This window comes from Apodemus sylvaticus, chromosome 10 (assembly GCF_947179515.1).
Source record: "Apodemus sylvaticus chromosome 10, mApoSyl1.1, whole genome shotgun sequence".
Taxonomy (NCBI): domain Eukaryota; kingdom Metazoa; phylum Chordata; class Mammalia; order Rodentia; family Muridae; genus Apodemus; species Apodemus sylvaticus.
Window position 1 is genome coordinate 38,860,049 of NC_067481.1, and position 15,677 is coordinate 38,875,725.

A 15,677-nucleotide genomic window follows, 5' to 3' on the forward strand; every position below is an offset into this window, starting at 1 on the left:
TTCCTTCCTTCCTTCCTTCCTTCCTTCCTTCCTTCCTTCCTTCCTCCCTCCCTCCCCCCTCCCTCCCTCCCTCCCTTCTCTACCCCCTTTTCCTTTCTTTCCTATTGCAAGACTAAACAATAAAGTCTTTAAAATTGTGTTTTACAAAGGTACCAGGAGATGGGGTTGTCCCAGCTGACTTCTGCCTGGGGTTTGTGTCTGTCTCTCTGTGACTCAGTTTCTTTATCTGAGAAACACAAACAATTCTGGGATGACTTCAGATGGGGCTGGTGGGGCTGGAGAGATACCCACTTGCTGCTCTTACAGAGGACCTGAGTTTAGTTTCTATCACCCATGTCCAGTGGCTCCTAATCACCTATAACTCCATCAGGTGTATAATGCTCTCTTATGGAGGGCAAAATACCCCGCCACACACACACACACACACACACACACACACACACACACACACACAGAGAGAGAGAGAGAGAGAGAGAGAGAGAGAGAGAGAGAGAGAGAGAGAGAACCAGCCACACATACACATAAATTTTAAAAGTTGTCTAAAAAGGGGCTAGGAAGATTGCATCAGGCTTTAAAAAGTTTATGTGAACCTCCGTCTCATGTGTTTCAGGATGGTCCACCCTGTCTCTAACTCCTCAGTGCTGAGATTACAAGCATCAGCATTCATTATATCAGCTACATTTCTTTTTAATTTTTATTTTATTTTATTTAATGTTTGTGAGCATTCTGTCTTTACACACATCAGAAGAAGGCATCAGATCCCATTACAGATGGTTCTGAGCCACCATGTGGTTGCTGGGAATTGAACTCGGGACTTCTGGAAGAACAGTCAGCACTCTTAACCACTAAGTCATCTCTCCAGCCCCATTAGTTGTTTTCCTTTTGCTGGGATAAACATCATGATCGAGGAAACGTAATGAAGGAAGGATTTATTTGGGCTTCCAGTTCCAGAGAGATGAGAATCCATCATAGTTTGGAGGATTGGCCTCAATCAGCAGGCATGTTGGCAGGAGAGAGAAACTAAAAGATCACATGGTGACTGGAAGCATGAAGCAGGAAAAGCAACCTGAGAGTGGTACAAGGATATACACTCTCAAAGCCCATCCCAGTGAGGCACTTCCTCCAGCAATACCATTGCCAAACCATAGCAACAGCAGCGCCACCAAGGGGTGACCGAGTGTTCAAATGCCTGAGCCTATGGGGACATTCTAGTTCAAAGCACCACACTTGGGTTTTGTGGGGGTGGGGAGCAGCTAACCAAGTTGGTGACTGCTCCCCAAGCACTTTACCAACTGGGCTATGTCTCAGCCATTTTTTACTATATCGGGCATTTTTACTCTGTGACTTTCTGCGGAAGTCCTTGCTGAATTTCTGCAACATCCACTCTTCCCTCAGAGGAGAGAGACATGAACAAGGGATGAGAACTGATGCTATTTCTTGGACAGGGGATGTCCCTGCTCCTGTGACCAATGGCCTTTCAGGACAGGTGATTATCTGCACTCATAGAGTGGGAGAGGGCTGAGGCCCAGAGCAGGAGTCCTGGAGACAGGCTGGAGCTGGAGCTGGAGCTGGGAGCTGAGGAGTTTGGTTTGTTTCAGCAGCTGTGCAGCCTTCTGCCTGCATCTCCCAGGCTTCCTCCAGCCTGATGGAACTGTGAGAAGCCTCTGGTGTGATGGTCACAGACAGGACTGAGATAGTGTGGTTCGTCTCTGTTCCTGTTGAGTGCTCAGTAAGTTTCCAGTCATAGAATGAGAACCCCAGAGGTGAGGTCTATGGAGGAAGCCATGGGCACCCCACATCCTGTGCCTCAGCCAGCACCCCCCTTCCTGGTGGTCTCTGGCAGGGGTGTCAGTATCATCTGTTCTCTCTTTGGCTTCAACTGCCCCTGCTCTGACCTCCAGGTTCCCTGGGGCCAACCAGAACATCTGTATCCATCTTGCCCCAAATGCTCAAGATTCTGACAGATTTCCTTTCGTCGCTCCTAGCCATGTTATTTAAAGTAATTAACCTTAATTTATAAATTTTTATATCAAACTGCCTTTTAACTTTTAGAACTGGCAGGATCAGCCTTATCCCTGGGCTCCTAATAGTTCTCCATTTAATCAAAATTCATCCATCAGGTTCCAGTGTTAAATCATCTTTTAATTGGGAGTTACATTCTGGTTAATAGTTTTATAATTCGCCTCCTCTAATAGTTTTTACCACAGGGATCTTGACTCCATTTTTCCTCAGTCTATTATTGCCAAGTGTGGTTCTGCAGGGAAGGCTTAACACGGGGCCTGCCTCTCTGGCCCCTGCTGGTCGTCTCTTTTGTTCTTGGTGGTCTCATTAATCCCTCACAAGAGTCCTCCTTCCTCCTCATTACAGGCCAGAGACATTCTCTTTGCTGGGTACAAGTGTGGCCTTCTCAATGCCATGGCCTTCCCAACTGTGGCCCAGGCCCTGAGCTCTCAGAAAGAACATGGAAGATGGAGACAGGAACATGGAGGGTTACAGAGAGTGAGGAGAGGAGGAGAGAAAGCTGGGTCAGGTTGTTGGCTGGGGGAAACAGCTGAAGAGTTTGAGAATGGCCTCGGGCCCAGGTGACACAGCAAAGAAGTGTCCCTATCTGACATTCAGAGTGGCCTGGGGACGCTGGCTGGGGATAGATGTGAGGTCTGGGCATGGCTGGAGGTCAGCAGGCAGGGGATCCTTCACGCTGGGAAGCTTCTATACTTGGTGCTCCATCCAGATGTTCACAGATGAACCTGATGGAGTCCGTGGGTCCAGAGATGGTTGGGGTTGGCCAGTGAGTGGGGACAGGCGCTTACACAAGGATATACGTGGAGACTCAGGAAACCTGAGAAACAGCCCCACTGTGAGCAGCTCCCACCCACCACCGGCCTCACCATCAACAGCCCCTGCCTATCAACAGCCTGTGTATGTTTGAGTGCACACGCGGATGTGCGCTCCACGGTCTGTGTCAGGGCCTGGTGTCTTTGTTATTTTTCTTGTTGCTATGATAAAATACTCTGATAAAAGCAACTTAAAGGAGAAAGTATCTATCCTGGTCCACAGCTGAAGGGCACAGTCCATCATGGAGGTGAAATCACGGCAGCAGGAGCTGGAAGGAGCCAGTCTTATCGAATTCGCAGTCAGGTGTGAGAGTTGGACGAATACTGCTGCTCCTCTCTCCCTTCTCTGCACAGAGTCCAGGATCCCAGTCAGGCAAAGGCACCACCCACAATGGGCGTGCCTCATACCTTAATTAACATAATCAAGAGACTCCCCACAGGTGTGCTCAGAGGCCTGCCTCCCCAGATGCTTCTAGATTCTGTCAGGTTGACAGCCGACAGTCCCATTATACATAGCTTCTGTTAGTCTGGAGATCAGAAGGAACTTTGTATATTTTGTGGCCAGACACCTCTTCCCTCCCACCCCGCACTGCTTACCACTTCCTTTCTGAGTCTTAGCGTCCCCACTTGTGAAATTTGGGACTCCAGGTTCCCAGTATTGCTGACGATAGCTTTGGAGCTGGCTGTGTACCCCTGGGCTGGTTTTCTGGGCAACAATGACTCCTGGAGTTATGTGATTTAGCCTGGATCTGGACAGACACATATACAATATGTGATCCTTGTCCTGGCGGAGGGACAATGTTAGTCTCAGCTACCTTAGGGTTTGGCCTTTAATTGTCAGCTGGCCCAGAGGAGCAGAAATCAGAGTCCTCCCAGGCTGAGGGCGGAGGGTGCTGAGGGAGTGACTCTGAGGTGGGAAGCAGAATGCCTCCTCTTCTGTCTGGGATGGGCGGGAGGGTCCAGGTGGGTTGAGGCCCTGCCGAGCTGTGCTGCTTGGCCGACCCTCTCATGCTTGTTGCTTCTCAATTTTCTCATCAGGTGGAGAAGAAATGGCCTACCCACCTTGAACATTTCATACAGTGCGTGTCCCTGTCACAGAACCTGGCAGGTCAGGTCCTTTGGGAAGCCTGGCATCCTTAGTTACAGCTCAACCCACAGTCACACTTTCCTACTTACTCGAAACCAACTCCATCCTCAGTGATTGCCACCTCCCAACTAACCTGCAGGGAAAGTGAGAGGCGAAGAGATGCGCTCCTCTGTGGAGCACACTCATGGAGGGCATGAGGAGGAAGAATATCCTTTATGTCCTGGGAGGAAAAGGCAAAGAGAAAGGCAGTGTTGGTGGGAGCACACTGTGTTGTCATAGGAGCATTGTGTTTGGACCTTGTGGCAGCCAAGCCTCATGACTATTCGGATAATTTGGACCCATTTGACAGAGATGAAAACTGAGGCTTAGAAAGTTTAAGGAGCTTCCATGTTCAGAATTACCTGGCTGAGGAATGTAGGAGTAGGCCAGAGACATGTGTCTGGTGGCTGCATGGCCTGGGCTTGTCTAGGGGATGTAGGGAGCTCCAGGCCCAGGCTCCATCTGCTCCAGTGGGGCCACTGACCTCACTTGTGCCTCCTCCAGAGCCTCCAGAGGCTGTGACAGGCTAGAGTGGCTGGGTAGAAATAACAGTGGAAGTAAGAGGTATGAGAGATACAGGTCGCTTCCTGGGGAAGGGTGCCGCAGCTGAAAGCCCAGGCGACGGAATGCAGGGAGCCTGTGATGGCTGCTTCTCTGGGACATTCAGAGCTCAGATTGGTCCAGAGCTCAGATCCCTCAGTTCTGACTGAGCATGGCAGGGTTAGGGTGGTTCCCTGGAGACCTGGATCCCCCTAGTGTAACCAGAGGTCAAGTTCACAGGCCCCAGATTCCAGAATCATATTCTGACTCCCAACAGCTGCAGTAATGGTGACTTCAGAGCTGTCTGAGAAGGCAGAAGAAGCAGGTAACCCCTTGAGGCTAGCCTCCTGTCTTGTCCTGCATCTCCCTTTCTGGGAGACTGTGGTAGTTTGAATGAGAAGTCTTCCATAAGCCTCAGACATCTGCCCATTTGGTCCCCAGTTGGTACCCCATGTGAGGAAGCTTAGGAGGTGTGGCCTTGCTTGAAGAAGGTGTCACTGGGTTTATGTCTGTCTGTGGATGTCTGTGTCTGTCACTGTGGATAGAAGTTAAGGCAAAAGGAAGGAATGCTAGGCAGCTAGTCACACGACACTCAAGAGCAGAGAGAGAATAAATGTGTGCACACCCATCTCTGCTTACTTTTTCTACTTTTATGATACTCCGGGACCCAAAAGCAGGGAATAGCACGGTCAACTTTTGGCCGAGTCTTTCTACGTCTATGAAGGTAATTAAGACAGTGCCTGCAGGCACGTCCACAGATGAACCTGACCCGGGCAATCTCTCGCTGAGACTCGTTTCCAGGTGTGTCAAGTAGACAATTAAAACCAGCCATCCCAGGCTCAGCAAGCACGAGGTGCCCAAGCTGAACCCTGACCTTTCATCAGGAGCTTGGGATAGAGTCTCAGGGCTGCCCTTGGGCCTGGCCAACCTTGCCTTCAGTGTATCAGATCTGAGTCCAGGATCTGAGAAGGGGAATGGACTGTGGGGGAGGTAGTGCTGAAGACAGAGCCAGCGGAGGAGCCTGAAGGCATCTGAGGGGTCTGAAGAGAGGAGAGGGCCTGGCCTGCTGTCTCTAATTCCTATTCCTGCTGCGGGTATGGGCTTAGCTCGTGGCTTGGATCTGCCACTGAGAAGCTCCTGTCCTACTTTGGGGGTGGGGGTGGGGGTGGGGGCGGACAGCTGAGGAGGACCTGGCAGTGGAAAGGGAAGCAGGAGAAAGATTGTTCCCCTGAAATCTCAAGGCTGTTAGCACAGCCCTATGGTGTCAGAGCCCCTCCTGCTCCTGGAATGACGAGTTTGTTGTCCTAAGGGAGGGACCGTGGAGGGAAATGAGTTGAGGGCAGTCACTAGAGAACACAGAAGCAGGGTGCAAAGGAAGGAGGGAGAACAGGGGCTTGAACACAGGGACAGGGGGACAGGCAGCAGATAGGCAAAGCTAGCATTGTGGGAGTGCAGGCTGGGCATCCCTTCCAGGGAGCAGTCAGGGGTTCTCTAACCATTGCCCTCTCCCACCCTCCACTGCCATCTAGATCCCCTGTCCCTACATAGACTTTCTAATCTCAGTCTCAAGGTCTGAGTCTTAGAATCTGCTTCCTAGAATAGTAAACTGCAAAGGTTCTGCCACAGAGGAACCGGCCTCTGTCTCACAGAGAGGGAAACTGAGGCACGTGCAGACGCTTTGGCTCAGATTCACCTGATTGAGGCTGGGCTCATTTCCTTCAACCACAGCTCTATTCATAGCAGCTTGGACCCTGCCCCGGCCGAGGTCATTTCTGGTTGGTTTTCTGATTATCCTGGGAGTGGGGAGACAGACCCAGGACTCCTTTATTCCCAAAACTTTATAGATGACTCTCAAGAGCTTGGTGATAGGGGTTAGAAGTGTTTGTCATGGGCCTCCTGCATGACTGTTGCGTAGATGAAAGGTTAATGAAGTCGTTTAAGGTAGCTCAGTGAGTGGAAGGATGAGGGCTTGAACCCAAATCTGACCCCAAAGCCTGGTTCCTTTCCATGCCACTGCGCTTAGAGGTGAAGAGTGGCGTTGGGGAGAGAGAAGGTAACAAAGTCTTGTTGATGCCCTGGTGAGGAGAACAGGCAAGGAGGGTTGGCCAGGGCATCCTGGATAGGGCAGGCGGTCACCTCCATCCTGGGAGAACCTGGGATCCTGACTTTGCCACCCTTCTCCTGTGATACTGAACATGTCCCTTCTCCCTGATCACGTCCCAGTTTGTGGCCCTAGGTAGCTCTTGGATGTTTCTTGAAGGAATAAAAGAGAAGGAAATGAAGATGTGGGGAGCCATTGTTTCTACTGGATGGCCAGCTGTGGTCAGGATCTGTACCACTGGGGACCCAGTCCCCAATTCTCCACCTCTGTCAAGCCAACTAAGTGAATTCCTCAGCCTTACTCAGATACCAGATGGAGGTCAAGAAAGTCTCGGATGTGGGTGAGCCAGGTGCAAATCCTGATGCCCCCAATTGTCTGTGCATTGCTCTATAGCGTGACATCGTCGAGCTGAGATCTCTCTATCCCTGCTAGGTTAGTTACTGTTAATTAAACCAATTGTTGGACTTTATACTCATCCCATTAACATGTCTCCTAGACCTATTAATCACACCCTGTGGGGGAGGGTAGGAGAGCCACCAGTGGGGCAGGTCCTGAAGTTCCAGCCGAGAAGAGATGGGGTCGGAGACATTGGAGTCTTTGAAGCTTCTATTCCCGCCACAGGATCCCTGGAGGGCCTGGGGAGTCTCTGGGACTGGGCTTGGGGTGTGTGTGTGTGTGTGTGCATGTGTTGGGGTGCACACCATCGGTATGAGAGAGAACTCAGGATGGTTAGAACTAAGGCTGAGTGGGAACCAGGATTACCCCTGCCATGGCCCCACCTACGAGTCCAGTTTCCTCTGTGGCTTTCTGGGGCCAAGGGAGGCTCCCCTGAACCTCATTTCATCATGCAGGACTCACTAGATGGTCCGTGGATATAGGCACAGCTGCCAGGCCATGCAGGGATGGCAGACACCAGCCTGCTGTCCCCTGTGACTTCTTCTCCTTCCCTCTCCTCAGCATCAGGGGCCAGTTGGGGGATGGCAGGGCACTAGGGTGGAGCCACCCGAAGGGGCATAAATCATTATTGGCGAGGACCTCGGCCCCGAGCTGAGGGTGGAGGCTGCTGCCCACGGTTCAGGCCAGGGCATAAATCATAATTCCCCGACAATAGATCCCTTTGCAGCTGCCATCAGGAAAACTATGTTGGTTTTATCGATTTTTTGACACGGGGCCTAGGCAGCGGGCGGCCCCTGAATCATTATGAAATGAAACTGATTAGGAATTCATGGAATACTAAATAAACTTTACGAGCCCGTTGTAAGTTTTTTGATGCATGGGGAGCGGAAAATGAAAACTAATGATATAAAAATTACACAGCGTGCTGAGTATTATTATACCGCTATTGATTTGTTTCAAACTGTACATCAAAATCGAAGAGGGCCAGGGTAGCTCCTGCGGCCACGCCGGGAGGTTTGGGCTGGCCAGAGCCGTGAGGCTAGGCTCGGTTTCCCTTCTTTCTTTTTCTTCCTGTTTCCTTCAGTCTCCTGCTCCCTTTAGCCTCTTCTCCACAGCCCCTCTGTTTCTCCCATCCCTAGGAATCCACCCCAGAGCAGCCTGGGTCATTGTTGAGGCTGGATCCTGCTCAACCTGAGGCATCGCTGGTGTCTCCCTAGAGATGCAGTTTCTGTGAGTTTGGTTTTTGGTCTCGTTCCCTGTCCTTCTTATGTCTCAGTGTAATGAGCTGGGCTCCTGGGGAAAGGTTGAAGATAGGTTGCCCATTTAGCACTTTGCTGTGTTACCTTTGCTAGGCTGCTTTGCCTCTCTGGATGTCAACCTGGATAAACAAAGGTTATACTTGCTAGATCAGGGTTTCCCAAGGAGTGTTCTGTCCACAGTCAATTCAGAGCCTGCTAAGAGTGCCCTCTGGGGACTGTTGGGACTGCTGTCCATAAAGTACTGCTCAAGCTGAGCATTAAATTCAGACCCAGCATCCATGTAAATAAAGCCAGACCCAGCTGCCTATGGTGCTGGACATGGACAGAAGGACGCCTGGAGTTTACTGGTCAGCCAGTCTGGCTAAGTCCAAGAGCTCCAGCTTTAATGTGAGACCCTCACAAGGAAAAAAGCAACGGGGGAAGTCACCTGACACCTGCACTGGCACACACACTTATACATGCATGCACATACACACACACATGCACTGGCACATACACTCACATATGTACACATGCACACATGTACTCAAGTACACAAACATACATACATGTGCACCAACATACACTCATGTGCACATGCACACACACATGCATTGGTATACATGTGCACTGACACACATGTGCAAATGCACACATATGTACTCAAGTACACACACATGTGCTGGCACACACATATATACATGTGCACCAACATACACTCACACATGTGCACATACACACACACTTGAGTGCCCACACACATGCTCTGGCACACATAACACACATGCACTGGCACACACATGTGCACTGGAGCACACATACACACACACACACACAGTCCCTTTGGAGCTCAGAATGTAGCTTAAAGGTAGAATACTTTGCTCAGCATATGTGAGACCATGAGTCTGATTTCCAGCAGTGCACACCAAGCCAGATCTCCAAGTCCAAACTCCTTAGATGACCTGACTCCATACCTCCAGAGGTGGTTTTGGGCAGCCGTGTTTCCAAAGCTCCCCTTGGGACTCCTCACGTGGATTCCCAGATTCTGTATTTGTTTATCTGAAAACACACTTCTGCAGCTCCCCCCCTGGGGCGACCAGGGCACCCTGGCAACTGTGAGCATTCTGCTCTGGAACACTCAGTTCTCACTAACTTCTAACTGCAGTAACAAACAATCCGCCAACCCAGTGCTTACAACCACAGCGGTTTGTTTTTCTCATTTTTGTTTTGATTCCTGGTCCCTATCTACAGTGGGACACTGTTGGCTCCATGAATCCTCATTCTGGGGTCCAGTCTGAGGGCAGACAGAAGGGCCAGAGAGATGGTGGAGGCAGGATGCTCCTGAAGTTTTTGTGTAGACACAGACTATGTCCCTTCAGCTCCCATCCAGCCAATAAAATGTAGTGTCCTCCAGCACAGGGATAATGGCAGAGCTGTGCCTCTGCCCACAGGCTGTGAGTATTGTTGAGTCCTGTCTCAGGTCCTCCTGTCCTTGGACTCAGGCTGCCCCAGGGTTTGGAGATCAGAAGTTTATCCCCTCTGTTAGAAACCAGACTGCATTTCCCCAAGGTGTGTCTGCTTCCTGCAGTCCTTTGCCTCCCCGGCACTCATCCACTGACTTCTCCTACATCACACATCCCAGGCTTCCTGTGGCTTTGGCCCTTTAGTCTGCTACCTTCGTTCTAACTCCTTGCCGGGACCAGCAGACATCAGCCACTCTGACCATCAGGGGAACTATGTCACAAAATTACTTGGTAAATCTGTCCTTGATGCTCTGCCTGGAGAAAGCAGAGTCAGAGCCTGGAACCTGGATGATCTTACGACAGGACATGCTTCAAGGTGTTCTCAGTTAGTGTGGTTTGCACAAGCACACACCTGTCAAAGTCCAGGAAGACATGGACGTTCTTGTGTTTAGCTTCACCTTGCTTGAATCTCAGAGAGGTTGCAGTCTAGCCCCAGAGACACAGCATGTCGACACACCCAGCGCCACATTACTGCTGGGCTTGTATATGCAGAGGGCAACATGGGAATCCCTCTGGTCCAGGAGTCCTGGGGTCACTTGTAGAGGACCCTTGTATTCATTAGGTCTGAGGGCTATCAGATATAGCACTAACATATACCTGAACCTTAGAGACAGCAGCATCTCTCTAGGCACATACAAACACACACTTCTGACATACATCAGATATAAATCTCTTCAGACTTGGGGAAATGGGTTATATGATGTTCCGGAGCAGTCCTTGGGATTTTCTGTTCTTTCTTCTTTGGAACATGAAGGCTGGACTTGAACTCATGATCCTCCTGCCTTAGCCTCTCCGGTGCTGGGTTTACAGGGATGTGCCATGTGCCTGACCTAGGAGTCTTTTTTTTTTTTTTCCATTGCTGAGAATTGAAGCCAGGGCCTTGCTCTTGATAGGCAAGCACTCTTGTCACTGAGCTCTATCCTGGCCCAGCAGGAAGGGTCTTGAGACTTAATTCAAATTTCACTTTTTTTCCTAGCCAGCTAAGTAGCATTGAATAAGCTATTGCTTTTACTCAGGGCTCAGTTTTTCCATGTATGTATGTATGTATGTATGTATGTATGTATGTATATTGAATGTGGGCTGTAGAGATGGCTCAGTGGTTAAGAGCACCCGCTGCTCTTCCAGAGTTCCTGAGTTCAATTCCCAGCAACCACATGGTGGCTCACAACCATCTTTAATGGGATCTGATGCCCTCTTCTTGTGTACTTGAAGACAGCGACAGTGCACTCATATACAAAAAATAAATAAATCTTAAAAAAAAGAATGTATTTTCTCACTCTTTGAGCTCCATCTTGGGGATCCAAGCAGGCAGGAACGAAACACAGTTCCCACACGATGTCTGTGACTGCATGAGCCCAAGAGTTCCTGCACAGGAGGAAGCTAGCGGAAACCCAAGCTGGAGCTAGTTTTTAAGTCTGAAGGAAAACCGTCTGATTGCTGAGGAGGAAGTGAGCCCCTCACTTTCAGAAAAATCTTCCCAGGGCTGTTTTCATCTTGAAGTTCTTTTGGCCTTCCTTTCGGCCAACTTTTCTGACATATTGTCGCTCCTCACGGTGACAAGATAGCTGCTGGTAACAGTAGGTCCACATCTTTAGAGTTTAATGATGAAAGAAAAAGAGAGGGGCCATTTTCTTTTCAATAGTAATAGAGAAATCCCCAAGACAGACTGAATTTCATTGATCCAATTTAGGTCACATGTTTGCTTCCAGGTCAGAGATGTGGGCTGACATCCAGTGCCACCCCTCCCTAGCAGTTAACCCTGGGCCTATCCCCACCTCTCTCTGTTGGTTGACTCTTTTGCCCTCTGAGCCCAGAACTTTGCTTTGACATAAAGAATTCCTTTTCTGCTCTGAACCAATCTCCCTGGACTTTGACAGAAGGCAAGATGGAACCGCATTTGTGTTCCTTTGAGCCTTGGAACTATGCCTGCATGCTGGGTGGTCCTGTGATCCTTGAGCGGTGGCAGAATGGGGTCAGGAGAAGCCATTGTGGGACCCGTGCCTGCATTGCAGCTACATATCACTCCTGTGCCTTGGTCCCACAGTGTAGACAAAGCATGATGTCCTCAGAATCTCTGTGGGAAGACAGGAGATGGTCATGTCTGGCCAAACCGGCTCCGATGCCCACTTGCTTTCTCTTCTTTCTTTGCTGTCGCTCTTTCTCTGCACTGCCAAGGTTTTAAAAGAAACCCAAATCCCGGCCTGGAGTGATGGCTCAGCAGTTAAGAGCACTGACTCCTCTTCCAGAGGTCCTGAGTTCAAATCCCAGCAACCACATGGTGGCTCACAACCATCTGTAATGAGATCTGACACCCTCTTCTGGTGTGTCTTAAGACAGCTATAGTGTACTTACATATAATAATAATTAATACACCTTTGCTGGGCAGTAGTGGCACAAGCCTTTAATCCCAGCACTCTGGGAGGCAGAGGCAGGCAGATTTCTGAGTTTGAGGCCAGCCTGGTCTACAGAGTGAGTTCCAGGACAGCCAGGGCTACACAGAGAAACCCTGTCTCGAAAAAACAAAACAACAAAAAGAGCACTGGCTGCTCTTTCAGAGGACCCAGGTTCAATTCCCAGTGCAATGCCCTCATACAGATACACATGCAGGCAAAATAATAATGCATATGCATATGCATATGAATATATATTGTTTATATATATTCAAACCCAGCACCCATTCTGCATTCCCTATTCAGAAAAGTCCAGCTGGGGCAGATTGCCAAAGTCCCACTCAACTACCTGATGCATGCCTATTTTTGTGCCTAAGGTATCATTAATCTCCTTGCCAAGATGCCAGAGCCCTTTAAGCTGCCCTTCCTGAGGATGCCCTAAGGCTCAGAGTGGGGTGTCCCTTGCTCCTGTCACCCAGCCTCCAAGCAGGCTCCTCTTGCTCTGTCCCCTCCTATGCCATGTGGTCTGTGGGTGGGATATGCAATGTGGACAGGGGTGGCCCTTCTTGTGGACTTTGGAGGTGGGGAGGCTCCATGCCCTGAGCTTGGATGTCATCCCTAAGCATTGACTGCTACAGGAACTTGTAGGGCACCTGGTAGCGTTAGTTTGTGGCCCACACCCCTCTGTCAAAGGCTTCCTGGCCAACCAAAGTAGGCTCTAGTTGGAGGGCAGGAGGTTTCAGCCTAAACCTGTGGATTGGAGAGTCCTGATGCTGTGCTTGGAGCTAGGGTTCCCAGAGGCAGCTAGGCTCTGGGGAGGAGGGTGAGCACCTGCGAGGGGATGAACAAGGTACATGGAGGTTAGCCTGCTCTGGTGCTCCCTGCACCTCCTCACTCCCAACAGCAGAAAGTCAGGACCTTACATATGTTAGATGCTTTCTGTGTGCCAGCCCAACATAGTCAGGACTTCAATGCAAGCTCCTTTAAGACTGAGATGTGCACTTAACTCCCCTAAAGTCTCAATGCCCCATGCTTGCCTCTCTGGGTGGGGGTGGGAGTGGTAAAACCTAGAATAACAGGAAATACAGCTAGCTCCTTTTGGGGGTTGTTTTGAGACACAGTCTCAGCTGGGCGGTGGTGGGCTTTAATCCCAGCACTTGGGAGGCAGAGGCAGGCGGATTTCTGAGTTCGAGGCCAGCCTGGTCTACAGAGTGAATTTCAGGACAGCCAGAGCTACACAGAGAAACCCTGTCTCAAAAAACAAAAACAAAACAAACAAACAAAAAAGAAAGAGACACAGTCTCACTATGTAGCCCAGGTTGGCCTGGAACTTGCCTTGTAGACTAGGCTGACCTCTAACCTGCAGTGTTTCCCCTGCCTCTGCCTCTCAAGTGCTGGGATAACAGATGTGTACCACCACACTTTACTTCATAGTTAATGCTAGTAGTCACCTTTACAGTATCTGTACATGGGAGTAGGTACCATTCTCTCCATTTTACCGATGACAAAATGGAGGTACAATGGATTGTGTGGTGTTTTAAGTGGTAGTCAGAATTTGAATGCAGAGCTGCCTATCTACCCTCCCAAATACCTGATGACACCCCACCCCACCCCAATTGGTAGGGAGGTTAGATTATAGATGTCCTTGGAAATTTCTTTTGCTTCCAAGGCTCTGTCTTGTTAGCTGATGCCTTGCCCTGCTTGGCTCCGCCCCCAATTACAATAAAAAAAGGGGGGGGGGAGGAGAGAAGGAGGAAGGAGAGAAGAAAAAGTCCTGTCCTTCCTCAGGTGGCTTGTGGCAGATTACTTAGCGTTTGACACGGCGTGTCTCTGTGTCACTGTTCCCGGGCGGAATTAAATCAGGACAGGAAAATATTAATTTGGAGTTGGGGATGGAGGCCGCTCATTTCCAATTATTCTCCACCCCATCAGGCTTATCCTGGCGCAAACAAGGAAGGAGGCTGGATTAATTGCTTTGGACTCTGCCCCACTCCAGCCCCAATTACTGGGTCGGCTTGGCTCCCAGCATTATGAAGCCCACTGCTGTGCAGGAAATTGTGTGAAATTTTCACGGATTTGCAGACGCAATCATGGAGCACCAGATCCAGGGCCAGTGACCGTAAGGTGGCGGCTGGGCCCTCCACATCCCCAGCCACGGCCAGCTAAGGTTAAGCTCGTTGTGTATTGGAGGAACATTTGGTTAACCTCAAAGTCCAGGGAGCCATTCAGACCCTCAGGGGTAGGCTGGCCACGGGAAGACAGGGAAATCAGAAGTGGGGGCTACGCCTTCACTAACTACTGTACCTCCTCAGAGGAGCTGGGAGTTTCCCTGCAGTGTCTTAAACCTGATCCATTAAAGCTATTTTTCTTCCTTTTCCCCATCTTATAAAAGAGAAGGGTGCAAGGCTGGGCAGTGGTGGCACGTGCCTTTTAATCCCAGCACTTGGAAGGCAGAGGCAGAGGCAGAGGCAGGTAGATCTCTGTGAGTTCAAGGAGGCAGCCTGGTCTACAGAGTGAGTTCCGGGACAACTGAGACTGTTACACAGTCTTGAAGGATGAGAGAGAGAGAGAGAGAGAGAGAGAGAGAGAGAGATGCTCAAAGAGGTTGAATAATTTGATCAAGGTTGCTCAGCTTCCTAGTGACAAAGCCAAGACTCAGCTCAGGTCCGGGGCTACTCCATAGTTTGCCACCACTTGTCCCTCATCTCTTTCCCTCCTTCTCTGCTTTCCTCCTTCCTTTCTGTCCTCCCTCCTGGGCATCGAACTCAGACCTCATGCACCCTAGGCAAATGCTTTTCTACTGAGTCACACCACAACTCTTCCCCTCTTTTGCCCCCACCCCCACCCCGAGAGAGTTTTACTGCAGACCAGGCTGGCCTTGAACTCATAGAAATCCATCTGCCTCTGCCTCCCAAGTGCTGAGATTTAAGGTGTGTGCCACCATGCCTGGCTTCCTGTTGCTTCTAAAGGATGGCTGAAAGAGTCTCCTCCCATTGTACTTCTAAGGCACAGGGTCATTTCCTATCTCAAATCTGCTTCTCCAGTCACTAGATGCCAGGCACACTGACCATGGAGCCTACAGAGATGGAAGGGTGTGTCCCTGACATCCGGGTAACTGTGGGTGCTTCTATATCGAGTCCTTTCCATTGTTATCATGACCCCAAGGGCTTCCTGAGGTGGAGGTTTCCTGGGGTGAGGGTGGGCCTTCTTGGGACCTTTTAAAGTCCAACAGACTCCTTGCCAGGAAATATATCTGTCTGGTGCACATGAAGATGTTCTGATGAAGAAGGCACATTGGGACCCCCATTCTTAGGTCCTCTTCTACCTCCAGAATGGCTTTCCAGGAAGCGCTCACCAACCACTAGGTTCTTCAGAACAGGGTCTGAAAGGGTTTGGTTCAGCCCTACCCATTCCAATCTTATACAGAAGAAAACCAAGGCCAGGAGACCCCGAGAGTGGAGCTGACTATGGAAGATGACCAGCTGGGGATTCCAAACAGGCCTGTGTGTCTCTTCCTTCTCCAGGGTCC